This window comes from Macaca mulatta, chromosome 1 (genome assembly GCF_049350105.2).
Source record: "Macaca mulatta isolate MMU2019108-1 chromosome 1, T2T-MMU8v2.0, whole genome shotgun sequence".
Classification (NCBI taxonomy): domain Eukaryota; kingdom Metazoa; phylum Chordata; class Mammalia; order Primates; family Cercopithecidae; genus Macaca; species Macaca mulatta.
The window spans coordinates 185,702,926-185,724,011 of NC_133406.1; the positions used below are offsets into that span (position 1 = coordinate 185,702,926).

Below are 21,086 nucleotides of genomic sequence, written 5' to 3' on the forward strand. Positions count from 1 at the left end.
CGGCCTGTTGGAACATTTTCTAACCCGCTTATCCCTATACAAACATACAGAAGGACCCTCTTTTTCTCTTCATTACAGAGCTAAAAGGTCAATGTTAATAAGTTATGATGATAATATAGGTGAAAACATCCTGAGAATACCAATTCCAAGTGCTAGAGTTTATATCAACAGAGATATTATTCAAAACCTATTCACCACTATTGGTCAGATAGCTTAAGATACTGCAAAAAGCTTTGTAGCTCAACAAAAATCCTTAAATTATTTAGCCCAGGTAGTACTGCTGTCACCCATAGCTGAGCTCATGGGGCATGTGGTGGAGTGAATATTTAGGACTGGAAAGGTAGGGTAGGCCACACCTGGAGGGTCTTCAATGCCAGGATAAGGAGTTGGAGCCTTATTCTGTAGGCAGTGGGGCCATTGAAGGTTTCCCAGCAGCTATGTCATGTACGAGTTGGAACGGAGTAGAGAGAAACAGTGCTGGGTGATGGGAGGATCTGGGTACTAAAGTTGAAAAGCTCTACATGCCAAGGACGGGCTTTTCTACAAAAAGAGAGGGCCCCACGCTCACCTTCTTCTCTAAAACCTCTCCATGTGATAAGTCACTTCCCTGGGGAGTGAGACAGAAACTTACTCCTCCACAGAAACGAGATGTGGGACATTCATTAACACTCAGAAAGACTCATAATTCTTACCTTGCAGGATTATCTGAATATTAAATGAGATAAAGTATGCAAAGCACCTACCCTGTAAGCAGCCTTTAATGAAAGGTAGTTAGCAATAACTAGCATTGATTGAGCACTTAATCCTGTGCCAGTCACTGTGCTGGGCACTTTGCACACATTATCTTGTTTAATCCTCACTGCAACCTTATGAGGTTACATAATATCTAAGTTTAGAGGTGGAATCTGGCTCAGACTTGCTCAAGGGCCATATGAGTAACAAGTGAGGAACTAGGATATTTCTGTCCCCTGAACCAGAGTTCTCAACTGCTAAGCTGTTTTTCAGGGTACAGCTGAGTTTTAGGGATATGAATGGAACCGTGAGTTAGCAGGCTGGGTTGGCGAGGGAGAGCCAGCAGGCCACAGTTTATATAGCAAGGCATCAGCCAGGCACGGTCGCTCACCTCTGTAATCCTAGCATTTTGGGGAGGCTGAGGTGAGAGGATCACTTGAGCCCAGGATGTTGAAGCTACAGTGAGCCGAGATGGCGCCACTGCATTCTAGCCTGGGTGACAGAGAAAGACCCTGTCTCAAAAAAAAAAAAATTGCAGGGCATCCTCCAAGCTTTAGGTGCCTGCCATTGTTTTGTTCTCACTTGCCTCTTACTATATTCTGAATTCCTGAGGTCAGAGCCCACTCTAATTTATCTGTGTAGCCCCAGCGCCTGACCTGCTGTAGTCCTCGGCGAATGCGGGTTGAATGAATTAATTGAATGTCCTGGGTGCCTCCAAGACCAACAACCCTATCCCATTCATCTCTGCCTCCCTAGTGCCCAGCACAGGGCCTGGCATCTAGAAGGTCCTCATGTTTATGAACTGAATAGCCCCTCTGCGGACCCCAGGCTCTTCATAAATCCAAAAATTCCTGATAAACCCCAAATTTTCTCTGAGAAGCCTTTAGGCCTCAACTTCCTCCCTATTGTTACTTCATCAGAAAATTATCTTCCACTTATCTCGTCTTCACAGACAACTCAACCTTCCTAATTCACCATGTGCTTCTTGTTCTTGTTCTGTTTCAAAGATTGACTTAATCTCCTTTTAACACGTTGTGCCCTGGCAGCTCTCCAAAGGAGGCTCCAACCACAGGAGTCAGCCTTTCACAGCCATTACTTCTAGTTCTAATAATGACCAGAAGGAAAGTATTAACTCCACCTTCCAGAGGAGGAAATGGAAAGGAAGAGCAAGCAATTTGCCTAACAAGCGGGAGAACTACAGTTAGAAGAAGTCCTGTTTATCCTAAAACCTGGATGCTTTTTCATTCCTCACCACCTCTAGAAAGGTAACAAATTATTTTCAATTCAACTAGCAAATAGTTAATAATAAGGCCTTTCTATGGACCTAGCATTAAGGGAAAAGCATGTAATAGCTTCACCTATTCTGGTGTGTGTGTGTGTGTGTGTGTGTGTGTGTGTGTGTGTGTGTGTGTGTGTGTGTTTGCTACTATACATCAGGCTCTCACTCTGACAGAGGCTGGACTCATCACAATGACCCAGTGGCTGCCTTCCAATAATTCAGAGTCTGGGGGGATATTTTGTTTATTTTTAAATTAACAGATCATAGAGTATGTTAGTCAAGGTCCAGTTGTTTTAACAGAGAGTATAGAGAAATGTAAGCTGGGTTTAAATTGCTGACTCGGTAGCAGAAAAGTCAAGAATTAAACACTTAAATATCATGGAGGTGGCAAGTGCAAGAAACTGCCTCCATTCCTGGGTTTGGGGGACGAAGGGAAGAGGTTGGAATTATTAAAAGTAAGTGCTAAAGGAGATTCTTGTGGGTCTGGAACCCAACCCCTGCTGAAGGCGTCCTGGTTGGCTGATCCTGGTGCCTTTGAGGCTGATGGTGATGAGGATGGTTCTGCAAGGACTGGGAAAACTGCAAACTGGATCCAGTTGCTGTTACAGAAAGGCAATGCTACTGCAATGGCAGTGTTGCTGGGTGATGCACCCAGGAAGAGGAAACTAGACATTCCTCCTCCCCTGTCTAGCAGGTAGCTGAGTGCTTCTCTCTCTCTCTCTCTCTCTCCCCCTTTCTCTCTCTCTCATCTTGAGCACATGCACAGATCCTAACATGGGGCCAGTGGGCAAAGCAGGAAAATATGGTTTGCACAATCCCAGCCTGTCTTAGTCTCTTTGGGCTACTAAAACAAAATGGCATAGAATGGGTGTCTCAAATAACATTTATTTTTCACAGTTATGGAGGCTGAGAAATCCAAGATCAAGGTGCCAGCTGATCTAGTGTCTGATGAGGACACTCTTCTTTACAGACAGCCGTCTTCTTGTTGTATCCTCATGCAGTGGATTGCAGAACACGAGCATGCAAGTTCTCTCTTGTCTCTTATAAAGGCACTAATCCCACTCATGGGGGTTTCACCCTCATGACCTAATTATCTCCCCACCTCCTAATTCCATCCCACTGAGGATTAGGCTTCAACATATGGATTTGGGGAGGGACACAAACATTCAGTCCATAGCACAACCCCAACATCCAAAGCTAAGTGTAGAAGGGTGGGGTTGAAGCAAAGAGACAATAGCCTAGGAACTGGCACACATGGTAAAGGCAAGGCTCTGGACTAGAAATTAGCGTTCCCATGTCTGTATCCTGCCTCTTCCACTAACATGCCATGTGGCTTGAAGTAAGTCACTTGACTTCAACAACCTCAGTTTCTTCTGCTGCAAAATGATGGGGGCGGGGGATAGGGGGCGGTCCTGAACTCCTGCTTCTCACATTGTACTTTGCAGGCCAGCAGCATTGGAATGACTTGGGGACTTGTTCGAAATGCAGAGTCTCAGCCCCCACCCAGACGTCCTGCATCAGCATCCACATCTTAGCAAGATGCACAGGTGCAGTTGCATTTGAGAAGCTCTACTTCAAGAGCCCCTGCTAGCCAGGCCCACGCTAGGTAGACATAAAAATGTGATGGAAAGGGATGGGGTTAACAGACAGGCTCGACCTGAATCCTCATTCTGCCGTGGAAGCCTGGGTCAGTTGCTTAGTGTCTCTCAACTTTAATTTCCTCACCTGAAAAAAAAAGGGAGATGCGGGGAATTCCACGAAACTCACAGGATTGTGGTAAGGATGAAATGAAGGGCAGACACTCCCAGCACCAGCAGGGACTCAGGATCATTCTGTAGACTCTACTGTAGAATCAGTGTGGGTCAGGACATCAGGGCAGGCCTCCTGACAGCAGAACGGAAGCTGGGTCTCAAAGAATTCACAGGATGTAAACAGACAAAACAAAGAGACTGGACTCTGAAGGGACGTTTGTAAAACGTGGGACTGAGAGAGCTGTAACCCAAACAGAGCTGACTCTTGAGACTCTTCACGGAACTGAGAAGAGCAGTGCCAAGGCGTCTTGCTTGAAAACTACATTTCTGTCTGCTAGACTTGCTGCCTAGACAGGTTTGGGAGCTTCTGCATGTAGGTGATGAGTGAGGTCAGACCAGGAGTGGGGGATGGCAAGTTTTCGGAGAGCAATGGGCAAGGAGGGGACCCTGAGCCACACCAAGGCTGGGGCTGGGGTAGGGGCAGAGCCTGGCATGGGGCCAAGGGGTCAGACTGATGGAAGGAGGCTGCTGTTCACAGAGCATGGGAGGACAGGGTTTCAGGAGGAGAGAGGGGACTGAGAGGGCAGGTGGGAGGACTGACAAGAGCCCACTGGATCTAGCAATTTTTTTTTTTTTTTGAGACGGAGTCTCGCTCTATCACCCAGGCTGGAGTGCAGCGATGCAATTTCGGCTCGCTGCAGGCTCTGCCTTCCGGGTTCATGCCATTCTCCTGCCTCAGACTCCCTAGTAGCTGGGACCATAGGCACCCGCCACCACGCCCGGCTAATTTTTTGTATTTTTAATAGAGGTGGGGTTTCACCGTGTTAGCCAGGATGGTCTCGATCTCCCAACCTCATGATCCGCCTGCCTCGGCCTCCCAAAGTGCTAGGATTACAGGCTTGATCCACCGTGCCTGGCCTGGGTCTAGCAATTCTAAAATCATTGGTGGCCTAGAAGCCAGTGATTAGCAGAGAGTCACAGCAACTGAAGCAAGGCTGCTGTGGGCAAGGAGCAAGGAAGTGGGAGCAGCCAGTATGGCCACCCCTCAGCCAAGGAACTTGTTTTTTTATATATTTGTTTGTTTTAGATGGAGTCTCGCTCTGTTGTCCAGGCTGGTCACAGTGTGGTGGGATCTTGGCTCACCGAAACCTCTGCCTCCCAGGTTCAAGCAATTCTCCTGCCTCAGCTTCCCTAGTAACTAGGACTACAGACATGTGCCACCACGCCCAGCTAATTTTTGTATTTTTAGTAGAGACAGGGTTTCACCATGTTGGCCAGGCTGGTCTCGAACTCCTGACCTCAAATGATCCTCCTACCTCGGCCTCCCAAAGTGCTGGGATTACAGGCATGAGCCATTGTGCCCAGCCAAGAACTTGTCTTTAAGAGAAGGTATGAGATGATGACTGGACAAGGAGCTGATAGGATCCTTGGGGCACCTGGAGAAGACTGACTTAGCTGAGGTGTTTGCCTTTAGCAGAGTCTTCCCAGGGGACATCCAGGGTTATCACATGTTCAGGCCAATTTACCAAATGAATACTAAAGATCAAATTAAGGTGTATTTCCACATTATGATTTCTCAACCCTGTCGTCTTCACAAACTAGCTGAGCAATATTACTGTGCTGGTGAGAAAAGGTAGGACCTGACTTAGGCCAAGGTATGCTTTTGCAGCAATGGGTGGGATGGAGAGGGAGGGAGGCAGGATCAGGAGAGGGTTTCCTTGTTGCAAGAGCACACTTAAAGACAGGACAGAGAGAGAACTGGTGTGAGTGGAGTTTGTGGGGGAGGGGATGTAAGAGCACATGTGAGGAATAATGAGAGGAGAGGCGGGGCCTCAATCAGGTTAGCCTGTGACTGCCAGCAGAAGGAATTTGTCCTTGGAAGAGAGCACTGAAGCTGGCTGGGCAAAAGGCTGATAGGATTGTTGCTGCATGTAACGAAGATTAAGTTAGCTGGGGTGTCTGCCTTTAATTTGGCTGGGGAGTCTGCCCAGAGGATCTTGGGTTGACGTTAAGTTTCCAGCCCACTTACTTGAGAATCATACTATGATTGTTCAACCTATCATCTTCATAACCAGCTGAGCAACATTACTGTGCTGGTGAAGAAAGCTAGGACTTGATTTGGGCAAAGGTATTAACTCAGCCTGTTTCACAAATATAAATGTGCTGCTATTCACAATAGCAAAGACATGGAATCAATCTAAATGCCCATCAATGATAGACTGGATAGGAAAATGTGGTCCATATACACCATGGAATACTATGCAGCCATATAAAAAAACACGATCATGTCCTTTGCAGGGACATGGATGGAGCTGGAGACCACTATTCTTACCAAAGTAACACAGAAACAGAAAACCAAATACCACATGTTTTCACTTTCAAGTGGGAACTAAATAATCTAAATAGTGAGAACACATGGACACATAGAGGGGAACAACACACACTGGGGCCTGTTGGAGGGTGAGAGGAGGAAGAGGATCAGGAAAAACGACTAATGAGTACTAAGCTTGATATCTGGGTGATGAAATAACCTGTACAACAAACCCTATGACACAAGTTTACCTATGTAACACACCTGCACCTGTACCCCTGAACTTAAAAGTTAAAAAAAAATAAACATGCTGGTTTATGTGGGGGATGAAACTGTCCTAAAATTAGATATGGTGATGGTTGCACAACTCTGTAAATATACTAAAGAAGTATTGAATTGTACACTTTGAACAGGCGAATTTTATGATATATAAATTCTATCTCAATACAGGTTCTAAGAACAGCCTGTACAATGTGACACACTAAGCCAAGGGAAACAATTGGTTTTCTACCTACAATGAAAGAATGCTTTATTCCTAGAGGCTCTGACCCTTTCAAGCTGCTACACACATTCTCACTAATGCCAACATCTGCCTCTACTAGCCCTGCTAGTCCACACTCTGGGACCAGTGCTAGGCTAAGTTTTCATTACTATGGAACAGAGTTCTAGTTATAGGATACCTGACTTACTCACCATTGCATCCCTAGCACCTAGGAGACCACCTAACACATGAATGAAAAAATGACACAGCTGGAAAAAACATAAAGACTTATATTTAATGTCACTAACTCTAAGGACAAGAAAAGGAATGCTGAAAGAGGTTAAGCAAACGGAGCACACTTAGCTAGTAAGTGGTAGTTAGTTCAATCCAAAATGTATTTACTGAGCATCTGGGTAGAAAGTACTATTCTAAGCACTGTGAGAAATACAAAGGTAGGCCGGGCGCAGTGCCTCACGTCTGTAATCCCAGCACTTTGGGAGGCTGAAGTGGGCGGATCACCTGAGGTCAGGAGTTCGAGACCAGCCTGGCCAACATGGTGAAGCCCCATCTCTACTGAAAATACAAAAATTAGGCGGGCATGGTGGCGGGCACCTGTAATCCCAGCTACTCTGGAGGCTGAGGCAGGAGAATCGCTTGAACCCAGAGGGCAGAGGTTGCAATGAACCGAGATTGCGCCACTGCTCTCCAGCCTAGGTGACAGAGTAAGACCCTGTCTCAAAAAGAAAGAAAGAAATACAAAGGTGATTAAGGTGAAGTCCCTACTCTCAACAAATAGGGAACATAAAACATGTTACCCACGCAGGGAAGAGGAGAGAGACAGACACTGAAGTCTCCAGCAGGGGGCCTTCTGTGCTTAGTCTCATTTAGTATTCACAGACACCACAGGAAAAGGACTTTATTATCCCCAACTTACAGAGAAGGAATTTAACCTCAGGGACATGATACCTAATAAAAGGAAGACTCAGAACTTGAACCCAGGTCTATCTGGTGGCAAAACCTAAGCTCTTTTCATAACACCATTATAATTTAAAAAATAAAGGCAAAATGTATTCAAAGGAATAAGTTGCTCACATCTCTTTAGGGATGGCAGGAAACGTTTCACGAGAGAAGTAGTATTGGGTCACTGAAAATATTTGACAGCAAACCAATTTGAGGGCAGGTGTGTGGAGACAGGTGGCCATTTTTGGATGGAGAAAATGCAGGAGGAACTGTGTCCATAAATAAAAGCCCACAATTCAGTTCAACTGGAACCAGAGCCCACATAGAGGGGACTAGGTGGGTCAAGGTGGGAGCAGGTGGGACAAGCAAGGTGGGACAATAGTGGGGACAAGGTGGGAGCAGGAATTTGGGGCTATATCATATACAAGCCCCTGAACGCCAAGAAGAGAAACTTGGACTTACTTTGAAGACAGTATTTCAGCAGGGGGATGATGCATCGTAATGCATAATCAGAACTAGGTGTTAGGGAGATCAGCCCGTCAGCATATGTAGGCTGGCTTACCAAAGGGAGAGGAATTTGAGGCCAGGAATCTATTAAGAGGTTGCTGACGTAGTCCAGGACCAGAGATAGATGATGTGCAGTGGGATTGGAAAGGTGACAATGATGTACATTGCTATAATGTACATGTGTCTAGATGCAACTCATCTATATTACAATTTTATAATTGCTGAGCACATATGCTTAGTAGTAAAAACAGAGATACGTATCGAGTACTTGCTTGTACTGGGCACTTTGCTAAGTGCTTTATAAGCACTAATTTATTTTCTACTAATAGCAGCCTTATTAAGTGGATGCTATTATTATATCTATTGTACAGATGAGGAAATTGAGGCTTAGAAAGAGTAGAAATACACACAAGGTCATATAATTAGTAATTGCATAGACAGAGCTCAACCCAGATTTGTTTGACTCCAAAGTCCATCATACTCACCACGCTACCTCCTCAGCCCTCACGGCCACCTCTTCGTGGCTCAGCCTTCTCCAAATTAACAATATTTATATGGAAATTTCAGAGCATTCTGAGATAATGGAAATAGCATGAGCTCCAGAGTGCCACAGACCTGAGTGTGGGATCCTGGCTCAGTTACTCACAAGCCAAGTGATACTGGGTATGTTTGTTACCTGGCCTCCCTGAGCTGATTTTCTTTCTGTAAAATGGAGAGAGCAGACCTACTTCCCAGTGAGAGACAGCACTAGCTGGATATCCTAGGCCGACTAAGAATCTCTAAGCCTAGCTGGGAAGGTGACCGCATCCACTTTTAAACAGGCAGCTTGCAACTTAGCTCACACCCAACCAATCAGATAGTAAGGAGAGCTCACTAAAATGCTAATTAGGCAAAAACAGGAGGTAAAGAAATAGCCAATTATCTATTGCCTGAGAGCACAGCAAGAGGGACAATGATCGGGGTATAAACCCAGGCATTCGAGCCGGCAACAGATATCCTCTTTGGGTCCCCTCCCTTTGTGTGGGAGCTCTGTTTTCATTCTATTAAATCTTGCAACTGCACTCTACTGGTCCATGTTTGTTACAGCTCCAGCTGAGTTTTCACTCACTGTTGGCCACTGCTGTTTGCCGCCATCGCGGGCCCGCCGCTGACTGCCATCCCTCCGGATCCGGCAGGGTGTCCGCTGTGCTCCTGATCCAGTGAGGCGCCCATTGCTGCTCCCATTCAGGCTAAAGGCTTGCCATTGTTCCTGCACGGCTAAGTGCCCGGGTTTGTCCTAATCGAGCTGAACACTAGTCACTGGGTTCCATGGTTCTCTTCCGTGACCCATGGCTTCTAATAGAGCTATGACACTCACCACATGGCCCAAGATTCCATTCCTTGGAATCCGTGAGGCCAAGAACCCCAGGTCAGAGAACACGAGGCTTGCCACCATCTTGGAAGCGCCCCACCGCTGTTTTGGAAGCGGCCCACCACCATCTTGGGAGTTCTGGGAGCAAGGACCCCCCAGTAACACCAGAGCTGTTGTGAAGACTTAAAGGAAGAACATATGGAACATTCCTAGGTGGTGTGGCACGTGGTAACTAACATGCAATAAGTGGCAGTTGCTGATTAATAATAAAAAGACATCCAGACCAGGCTGACAGGAGGACGGGAGATCAAATTACTCCATCCGTTACCTACCTCGGCATAATTCTTCATAAAAACACACGTGGTCTCCCTGCCGATTGTGTCCAACTGATCTCTCAAACCCCAACACCTTCTACAAAACAACAACTCATTTTCTTCCTAGGCATAGTTAGATACTTTTGACTTTGGATACCTGGTTTTGCCCCTGCCCAGAACTGGCAAATTGACTTTACTCACATGCCCCGAGTCAGAAAACTAAAATACCTCTTGGTCTGGGTAGACGCTTTCACTGGATGAGTAGAGGCCTTTCCCACAGGGTCTAAGAAGGCCACCACAGTCATTTCTTCCCTTCTGTCCGACATAATTCCTCAGTTTGGCCTTCCCACCTCTGTATAGTCTGATAATGAGCCGGCCTTTACTAGTCAAATCACCCAAGCAGTTTCTCAGGCTCTTGGTATTCAGTGGAACCTTCTTATACCTTACCGTCCTCAATCTTCAAGAAAGGTAGAACAGACTAATGGTCTTTTAAAGCTCACCAGTCTCAGCCTCCAACTTAAAAAAGGACTGGACAGTACTTTTACCTCTTGCCCTTCTCAGAATTAGAGCCTGTCCTCAAGAGGCTACAGGGTACAGTCCATTTGAACTTTTATATGAACGCACTTTCTTGCTTGGCCCCAACCTCATCCCAGACACTAGCCCTCTAGGCCACTATCTTCCAGTCCTCCAGCAGGCTAGACAGGAAATTCGCCAGGCTGCTAATCTTCTCTTGCCTACTCCAGATTCTCAGCCATACGAAGATATCCTAGCTGGACGATCAGTTCCTGTTAAGAATCTGACCCCTCAAACTCTACAACCTCGATGGATCAGACCCTACTTAGTCATCGATAGTACCCCAACTGCCATCCGCCTGCAGGATCCTCCCCACTGGGTTCACCGTTGCAGAATAAAGCTGTGTCCGTCAGACAGCCAGTCTAATTTCTCCTCTTCCTCCTGGAAGTCACAAGTATTCTCCCCTACTTCCGTTAAACTCACTCGCATTTCTGAAGAACAGTAATAACCCTTATAAGTCTAATACATCCTTTCATTCTATTAGGTCTGTTCGTCCTTACCCTACTTTTTGCAACAGGGCTTTATGCAGTCACCCCCACTACTTGGACTGAGCCCCAAAACTAGTCATCCCTACTATCTTCTGTCTAGCCATACTCCTATTCTCCGTTCTCAGCTACTTATAAATGCCCTACTCTTGTTTACACTGCCGGTTTACACTGTTTCTCCAAGTCATCACAGCTGATATCTCCTGGTGCTATCCCCAAACCTGCACTCTTAACTCCCTCTTAGAGTGGATAGATGATCTTTGCTGGCAGGGCACCCTCCAACACTTCCGCCCTGAGGAAGTTCTATTCTTTACTTTTATACTCACTCTTATTCTCATTCCCATTCTTATGCCACCCTCTGCCTCTCCCCAGCTATCTCCACCACACTATGAATGTTACCCTTTCTCTCCTAGCTGTTTCTAATCCCTCCTTAGTGAACAATGACTGGTTTTGCATTTCCCTTTCTTCCAGTGCCTACACAGCTATCCTCGCCTTACATACAGACTGGGCAACATCTCCTATCTCCCTACGCCTCCAAACTTCCTTTAGCAGCCCTCACTTTTACTCTCCTGAAGAACTCATTTACTTTCTAGACAGATCCAGCAAGACCTCCCCAGACATTTCACATCAGCAAGCTGCCACCCTCCTCTGCACTTACTTAAAAAACCTTTCTCCTTATATCAACTCTACGCCCCCCATATTTGGACCTCTCACAACACAAACTACTATTCCTGTGGCTGCTCCTTTATGTATCTCTCGGCAAAGACCCACTGGAATTACCCTGGGTAACCTTTCACCTTCTCGATGTTCCTTTACTCTTCATCTCCAAAGCCCAACTACACACATCACTGAAACAACTGGAACCTTCCAGCTCCGTATTACAGATAAGCTCTCTATCAGTACTGGCAAACTTAAAAATATTAGCAGTAATTATTGCTTAGGAAGACACCTACCCTGTATTTCACTCCATCCTTGGCTACCTTCCCTTTGCTCATCAGACTCTCCTCCCAGGCCCTCTTCTTGTTTACTTATACCCAGCCCCGAAAATAACAGTGAAAGGTTGCTCCTAGACACTCAATGTTTTCTCATACACCATGAAAATCGAACCTCCCCCTCTACGCAGTTAACCCATTGGTCCCCATTACAACCTCTGATGGCTGCCGCCCTAGCTGGATCCCTAGGAGTCTGGGTACATGACACCCCTTTCAGCACTCCTTCTCATCTTTTTACTTTGCATTTCTAGTTTTGCCTCGCACAAGGTCTCTTCTTCCTCTGTGGATCCTCTACCTACATGTGTCTACCTGCTAATTGGACGGGCACATGCACACTAGTTTTCCTTACTCCCAAAATTCAATTTGCAAATGGGACCGAAGAGCTCCGTGTTCCCCTCATAACACTGACATGACAAAAAAGAGTTATTCCACTAATTCCCTTGCTTGCCGGTTTAGGACTTTCTGCCTCCACTGTTCCTCTTGGTACTGCAATAGCTGGCATTTCAACCTCTGTCACGGCCTTCTGTAGCCTCTCTAATGACTTCTCTGCTAGCATCACAGACACATCACAAAGTTTGACAGTCCTCCAGGCCCAAGTTGACTCTTTAGCTGCAGTTGTCCTCCAAAACCACCGAGGCCTTGACTTACTCACTGCTGAAAAAGGAGGACTCTGTATATTTTTAAATGAAGAGTGTTGTTTTTACCTAAATCAATATGACCTGGTGTATGACAACATAAAAAAACTCAAGGATAGAGCCCAAAAACTTGCCAACCAAGCAAGTAATTACGCTGAACCCCCTTGGGCACTCTCTAATTGGATGTCCTGGGTCCTCCCAATTCTAAGTCCTGTAATACCTATTTTTCTCCTTCTTTTATTTGGACCTTGTATCTTCTGTTTAGTTTCTCAATTCATTCAAAACCGTATCCAGGCCATCACCAATCATTCTGTGAGACAAATGCTCCTTCTAACAACCCTGCAATATCACCCCTTACCACAAAATCCTCCTTCAACTTGACCTCTCCCACTCTAGGTTCCCACGCCACCCCTAATCCCACTCAAAGCAGCCCTGAGAAACATCGCCCATTATCTCTCCATGCCACGCCCCACAAAAACAATTTTTTTTTCTCTGTCCCAACACTTCAATACTATTTTATGTTATTTTTCTTATTAATATAAGAAGGCAGGATTGTCAGGCCTCTGAGCCCAAGCTAAGCCATCGCATCCCCTGTGACCTGCAGGGTATGAAGATGACTTGAAGTAACTGAAGAATCACAAAAGAAGTGAAAAATGGCCTGATGACATTCCACCTCAAAAGAAGTGAAAATGGCCAGTCCTTGCCTTAACTGATGACATTACCTTGTGAAATTCCTTCTTCTGGCTCATCCTGGCTTAAAAAGCTCCCCCAGTGAGCACCTTGTGACCCCCACTCCTGCCCACCAGAGAACAACCCCCCTTTGACTGTAATTTGCCTTTACCTACCCAAATCCTATAAAACGGCCTCACCCCACCCCCCTTCACTGACTCTTTTTGGACTCAGCCAGCCTGCACCCAGGTGAAATAAACAGCCTTGTTGCTCACACAAAGCCTGTTTGGTGGTCTCTTCACACAGACGCGAGTGAAAGTGAGGGCCAATTAAGACTACTGGCTGCGTTAAGAGCACAGAGAAGGGAGATGGAATAGTCATCTTCAAATGTATACAGCGTTGTCAAGTGGGGGAGACTGTGGCTCAAGAGGGCAGAACTGGGACTAAGGAGATTAGTCTGGCAGTTTCTAACCACCTGAGGTAACTCACATAGAAACATGTTTCTTTTTTTTTCTTTTTTTCCTTTTTTTTTTTTTTTTTTTTTTTGACAGAGTCTTGCTCTGTCGCCCAGGCTGGAGTAGCTGTGATTATAGGCACGTGCCACTGTGCTCGGCTAATTTTTGCATTTTTAGTAGAGATGGCATTTCTCCATGTTCGCCAGGCTGGTCTCGAACTCCTGACCTCAGATGATCTGCCTGCCTTGGCCTCCCAAAGTGCTGGAATTACAGGCATGAGCCCCCACACCCGGCTGGGTCTCAGTTAATTTAGAAAGTTTATTTTGTCAATGTTGAGGAAACACATCCATTGTACAGCCTCAGGAAGTCCTGATGACATGTGCCCAAGGTGGTTGGGGCACAGCTTGGTTTTAAACATTTTAGAGAGACATGAGACATCAGTCAATATATGTAAGAAGTACATTGGTTGGGTCTGGAAAGGCGGGACAACTTGAAGCAAAGGCAGGAAGACTCTAAGGGAAAGTGGAAGGGAGCTTCCGGGTCACTGACAGGGGAGAGATAAATAGTTACATTCTTTTGAGTTTCTGATTAGCCTTTCCAAAGGAGGCAATTAGATATGCATTTATCTCAGTGAACAGAGAGAGAACTTGGAATAGAATGGGAGGCAGGTTTGTCCTGAGCCATTTCCAGTTTGAGTTTTCCTTCAAGCTTAGTGACCTTGGGGCCCCAAGATATTTTCCTTTCACAACAGTTAATTCTTAAACTTGGGCATGCCAGAACTACCTGGAAAACTTGTCAGAACACAGGTTGCTGGGCCCACTTCCAGAACTTTTGCTTCAGCCCGGTATGGGGCCTGATAATTTGTATCTCTGGCAGGTTCCCATGTTATGCTGACACTGCTGGCCCACAGCCCATTCTTTGAAAACCAGCATTAGAGGATAGTAGTTTCTAAATGCACGGTCCATTTGGTTGGTTCGTGACAATGCTTCCAGAAATTACAGGAAAGTCAGAAAAAATATGAAATGTAGCAAGCTTTTCATAATGCTAAATGTATTCCATTTGAAGGACTATCCTTTATGCTAAGATTGGGATCTTCCTATTGTTTCTGACATTAATGTCCTATCTTCTATGAAAATATGGCAAGAGTAGGTGGTGATTCTTTCGTTGGTTGTTTCTTAGTGTCTTTACGTGCCACAATAACAAGTTGGCAGCCCTGTGGTGGGCCTTAATTTTTTTAAATTCTTTTTTGGGCCATGAACTCCTAAAATCTAGAAAGCACTGCTTCTTAGTGTGTAAGAGTTTGGACTGAGTGGGTTTCTCTAAAACAGTTCTCCCAAAGTCAAACGGGTTCTCAGGTGTCTTTTTAAAAAACATTATACACCTTTTTTTTTTTTTTTTTTGGCCTGGCTGGGTGCTTCTCTGAACATATTTTTTTGATTGACACTTTTATTGATACTTCAAGTGATCATTATCTGCACCTACTGCTATAAAGAGCTGTCAAACTCATGGTCATGCCCTCCAGGAGGCTACTTAAGAAAGAGGACTGTGTGTCCCTCATTAAACCCCCACGCTGCTTTTCTGTTGTGTGCACAGCCATCCTGCTGCCTCTGCAGTTTGCTCTCACCCCCATTAGCATCTCTGCTCCTGCGTCAGCTTCCTCCTCACCCATGCCCTGAGAATGTCATGCCACCGAGCTTATTAAATCAGTGCTTTCATTCCATACATTCATTTAAGTCAATAGTCTGTGACTTTTGGATAGTTTATCCCTGCCAAAAAATGTGGGCATAGGCTTAGTAAATGATCAAAGACATTTGCTCCTTTCTGTTAGGAAATGGTAATGACAGATATTCATGGAGAATTAACACATGCCAGAACTTATCTGGAGTGGCTGAATAACTTGCTCAAGGATAATGGAGAGAAGAGCCAGGACACCAGCTGGGACTATCTGAATGAAATGGGTATGGCTAACTTTCACCTGGTTTTGTTGGTGTTTTCAACAGTAAGCTACTGTTAGTCTGACCACTAAGTGGAAATATTTTTGTATATTATGCTTACTCACTAATTTTTTTTTTTAATGTTCTGACTTTGTGAGAAGAAACTGAAATGATTCTTACTCAAGAATCAAGCTGCGTACCGAGGGCAGTGGCTCATGCCTATAATCCCAGCACTTTGGGAGGCCAAGGTGGGAAGATTGCTTAAGGACAGAAGTTTGAGAGCAGACTGGGGCAACATAGCCTGACCCCATCTGTACAAAAAATAAATAAATTAGCCGGGTGTGGTAGTGCACACCTGTAGTCCTAGCTACTCTATAGGCTGAGGTGAGAGGATCACTTGAGCCCAGGAGTTCGAGGCTGCAAGTAAGCTATGACCATGCCACTGCACTTCAGCTTGGGCAATAGTGCAAGATCCTGTCTTTAAAAAAATAAAAATAAAAGGATCAAACTAAGGACCAGTTGACTTCAGGACACTGGCCTGGGTTGGGCACTGGGCACACAGAGATTAGGGGACAGTCATTGCTCTCAGGGAGCTGTCCTGCCAAATGGAACCAGATGCAAGAGGAAAAAGCAGGGCTGGGGTATGGAAGAGAGGAGCAGGAGGCTGCTATTTTTGTTAAAATACTTTTACTCTTCTTTGGTCTGTTGGACTACATGCCTGTATCCTATATTTAAGTTGAACAAAACTGAGACCCATTCTGGCCATCAGTGCCTGATTTGTGACATCTTTCCTAAGAAGTCCAGTGTCCAGCACCTGGTTCCACCACTTACTCTCCTTGGACCAGCTCCCTAACTTCTCTGAACACTGATATATGGAGGGCATGTCCACTTGGTGGAGATGTGTTAAGGATTATATTGAGATGATGGGTGTGTCAAGCCTGGTGCACAACAGGTGCTCAATACCTATTATTATTGAGTCAGAAGATTTTCCCTCCTTTTAAGTACTTAATCAGTATTGGACCACTTGTGAGGTATAATATTTAGCACATTCTACTTTTACTGTTGTATTTAATCACATTATTGTATTATATTTAAATGTAAAGCATTTAGAACTGTGCCTGTATTAGTTAGGGTTCACTAGAGAAACAGAACCAATAGGATAGATAGATGGATGAATGGATGGATAGATAGACAGATGACAGACAGAGATACATGATAGATAGATAGATAGATAGATAGATAGATAGATAGATAGACAGACAGACAGACAGACAGATACAGATCGATGGATGGACAGATAGATAGATAGATAGATAGATAGATAGATAGATACAGATCGATGGATGGATAGATAGATAGATAGATAGATAGATAGATAGATAGATAGATAAAAGGAGATGTATTATGGGAATTGGCTCATGCAATTATGGAGGCTGAGAAGTCCCATGGTATGCTGTCTATAAGATGGAGAACCAGGGAAGCCAGTGGCTTCGCTTATTCCAAGTTCAAGTCTGAAGACCTGAGAACCAGGGGAGCTGATAGTGTAACTCTTAGGCCAAAACCAAAGGCTCAAGGACCTCAGGGGGCCACAGCAAGTTTCTCAATCTGAAAGCCGAAGAACCTGAATTTCTGAGGACCTAGAGTAAGAGAATATAGGTATCCTAGCTCCAGAAGAGAGAGCAAAATCATCTTTCCTCTGCCTTTTTGTTCTATCTGGGACTTCAACCAATTGGATGGTGCCCACCGACACTGAGGATCTTCCTTGCTCAGTCTACTGATTCAAATGCCAGCTCTCTTCTGCTTTATCGACAGTCTGGGTATTCCCTAACCCAGTCAAGTTGACACTAAAATTAATCATCACAGTGCCTGACAAATAACACATGCTCAATAAATATGAGCTGTTACCACTACTGCGATTGGCATTGCTTTTTCTGCATACACATCTTACCTACTAAATTAAGATCCATGGGACAGAGGACCTGTTGTATATACTCCTCTTTCCTCTCAGTCCATGCCTAGCAGTGCTAGGCACATAATAGTCACTTGATGAACATTTATGGAAAGGATTATTGCCTATCTTAAACCGTTATGAACATGTATGTGATATGCCCAGTATTTTTAGTGAAGGTTGTATTTGTCGTAAAGTTTGTTAGTGCTTCCTACTGCCTGCTTTATAGCTAGCTGTTTTCATATCTTCCCCCTCATTGGTCCATGACTGTCCTTTTGGCAAGGACTGAGTCTGTCATTTAAGACCCAGCTCAGTTTATTGTCTGTCATTGAAACTGCATACACAGAAAAGTATTTAGATGAAATTAATGATATTTCAGCTTCAGACCTACTCACTTGATAGATCATCTCCTGAAGCCCTGGTTAATGAGTATACTCAATTCAGAAAGCAGAAATTGTTCACCACATGAGAAAATTTGAAATGCTTTGAAACCTTACAGCTCATAATTGAAAGAAACTTAATAGCTGGGTGCGGTGGCTCACGCCTGTAATCCCAACACATCGGAGGCCAAGGCAGGCAGATCACCTGAGGTCAGGAGTTTGAGACCAGCCTGGCCAACAAGTGAAACTCCATCTCTACTAAAAATACAGAAATTAGCCAGGCATGGTGGCAGGCACCTGTAATCCCATCTACTCAGGAGGCTGAGGCAGGAGAATCACTGGAACCCGGGAGGCGGAGTTTGCAGTGAGCCGAGATCTCGCCACTGCACTCCAGCCTGGGTAACAAAGTGAGACTCCACCTCAAAAAAAAAAACTTAACAGAGTCTTTACCAAATTTTACAACAATCAAATTGTATCATAGTGTTAACAATAGCTATTTATATCCTAAAACTGTTCCAAACATCAATAATAAAAAAATAAATTTTAGGCCGGGCGTGGTGGCTCACGCCTGTAATCCCAGCACTTTGGGAGGCCGAGACGGGAGGATCACGAGGTCAGGAGATCGAGACCATCCTGGCTAACACGGTGAAACCCCGTCTCTACTAAAAAATACAAAAAACTAGCCGGGCGAGGTGGCGGGCGCCTGTAGTCCCAGCTATTCCAGAGGCTGAGGCAGGAGAATGGCGTGAACCCAGGAGGCGGAGCTTGCAGTGAGCCAAGATCCGGCCACTGCACTCTAGCCTGGGTGACAGAGCGAGACTCCGTCTCAAAAAAAATAAATAAATAAATAAATAAATTTTAATCAACCATGTTGGAAGAAGGTCTGGATTATCATTTTATTCTGTCTGTATAAAATGCCAAAAAATTGTCGTCACATGAAGAAATGATAAAAGAGAATGTAGCCCCAAAATGTAGGAGGGAAAAGTATTAGAGAAGTGTATCTGGCAGGTTAATTAAAATATAACATTATTTTTCTAGATTTTGTGATATTTGTGATTTAATTCACTTTTTTTTTTTTTTTTGAGATGGAGTCTCTCTCTGTCTCCCAGCCTGGAGTGCAGTGGTGTGATCTCGGCTCACTGCAAGCTCCACCTCCCAGGTTCATGCCATTCTCCTGCCTCAGCCTCCCAAGTAGCTGGGACTACAGGCACCCACCACCACGCCGGGTTAATTTTTTGTACTTTTTAGTAGAGAGGGGGTTTCACCATGTTAGCTAGGACGGTCTCGATTTCCTGACCTTGTGATTCGCCTGCCTCAGCCTCCCAAAGTGCTGGGATTACAGGCGTGAGCCACCACGCCCGGGCCTTCACTTTTTTTTTTTTTTTTTTGAGATGGAGTCTCGCTCTGTCATCCAGACTGCAGTGCCTGTCCAAGGATCACATTCTGAGCAGTCAGGCCCTGGACTTCATGAAGTCCTTGCTTCACCAGTCTATGTTTCTCTATTGTGTAACTTGAGAAGAATTTCACTTGTGACTTCTCGTTCTGTCTGTCTTCCCCTTACACCAGTGGTTCTCAACCAGGGAAGAGTTTACCTCCTCAGGGACATGTGGCAATGTCTGGAGGCATTTCTGGTTGTCACAACTTGGTGGAGGGTGCTAGTGGCATCTAGCTACTACTAAACAATCTGCAATACCTAAGACATCCCCACAGCAAATAAATATCTAACCAAAAATGTCAATAATGTTGAGGTTGACAAGCCCTGCTCCATGAGGGTCTGGCATAGACCATCTCATTTCGGCCAGGCTCAGTGGCTCATGCCTGTAATCCCAGCACTTTGGGAGGCCGAGGTGGGCAGATCACGAGGTCAGGAGATTAAGATCATCCTGGCCAACATGGTGAAACCTACTCTTTACTAAAAAAAAAAAATACAAAAATTAGCTGGATGTGGTGGCATGCATTTGTAATCCCAGCTACTCAGGAGGCTGAGGTAGGAGAATGGCTTGAAACTGGGAGGCAGAGATCCAGCCTGGCGACAGAGTGAGACTCTGTCTCAAAAAAAAAAAAAAAAAAAAAGAACATCTCATTTTCTGTTTTATGTCCAGCATCTGGCAGCATGCCTGGCTTATAGTAAAGCATAGCCTCAGGTCCCTAAGCATGCTGTCCTCCATTCTCCATCCCAGTTGTAAAAGTTGCCATGTTCTGCACCTTTCCATCCATGATGACAGCTGGAAGGTATGAAATAAGCCCCTGATATCATAAAGTTCCACCCAGAAAAAAATTAAAACTAATAAATAACAGGGGATACAAGCTAATACGTAGGAACTTTATGACTACTCTGAAGATGTTTAATAGACACTCAATGATTTATTGATTGCTTTCTTAAATGAATGAGTGTTGACTCAAGAACATTGGTCAGAAAGTTTGTCACTGACCTGACCACAAAGAAGGTTGTAGTCACAAAGGAACAGCAAGAACTGCTCTTGAGAATGATCATAAAGGGTGAAAATACTCTGGGCTGCCACAGCACCAAGGATAGAAATGGTAATGACACTGATTTCTGCTGACTGCCTTTGGATCACTATGACTGGTCAGTCTGGGACATTCACTTGTTTTTCTTATCTAGAAAGTCCTGAGAACTAAACATTTTGGCAGTCTGGAAAAGGAGACTGATGAATGAATTTCCTCCATGGTGGGCTGGTCTTAAGCAAATTCCTTTTATGTGTGATATGGGAGATACTGAAAGGCCAGGTGGAGCCACCAACTAAGTATCTGAAATTCCTACCATTTAAACAACAAAGAGATCATTGTTTTATAATCGATTTATAATTATCTGTCGATTTATCATGGTGATATAAAGGTGGAGACATTGGGGACCGGGCGCGGTGGCTCATGCCTGTAATCCCAGCACTTTGGGAGGCCGAGGCGGGCGGATCACGAGGTCAGGAGATCGAGACCATGCTGGGTAACACGGTGAAACCTTATCTCTTCTAAAAATACAAAAAAATTAGCCGGGCATGGTGGCAGGCACCTGTAGTCTCAGTTACTCAGGAGGCTGAGGCAGGAGAATGGTGTAAACCCGGGAGGTGGAGTTTGCAGTGAGCTGAGATCGTGCCACTGTACTCCAGTGTGGGCAACAGAGTGAGACTCCATCGGAAAAAAAAAAAAAAAAAAAAAAAATTGTAACAGATGGAGACATTGTTATTTTTATATCCTGTGGATAGCATTTTTAGAGAGTGATTTTGCAATAGGTCGTGCTGTTTGTTTTTTTGTAGAGATGGGGTCTCGCTATATTGCCCAGGCTGGTCTCAAAACTCATGAGCTCAAGCTAT

At 44.9% G+C, this 21,086-nt stretch overlaps 1 long non-coding RNA gene across 1 annotated transcript; it reads left to right on the top strand.

The window, feature by feature from the left end:
* The first annotated feature begins 1,826 nt into the window (after nucleotides 1–1,826).
* LOC144333220 (uncharacterized) lies at nucleotides 1,827–13,320 on the top strand. The gene is made up of 2 exons (XR_013401729.1): nucleotides 1,827–1,997; nucleotides 9,108–13,320. It is a non-coding gene; the product is annotated as an uncharacterized LOC144333220 (long non-coding RNA).
* The last annotated feature ends 7,766 nt before the right edge of the window (nucleotides 13,321–21,086 follow it).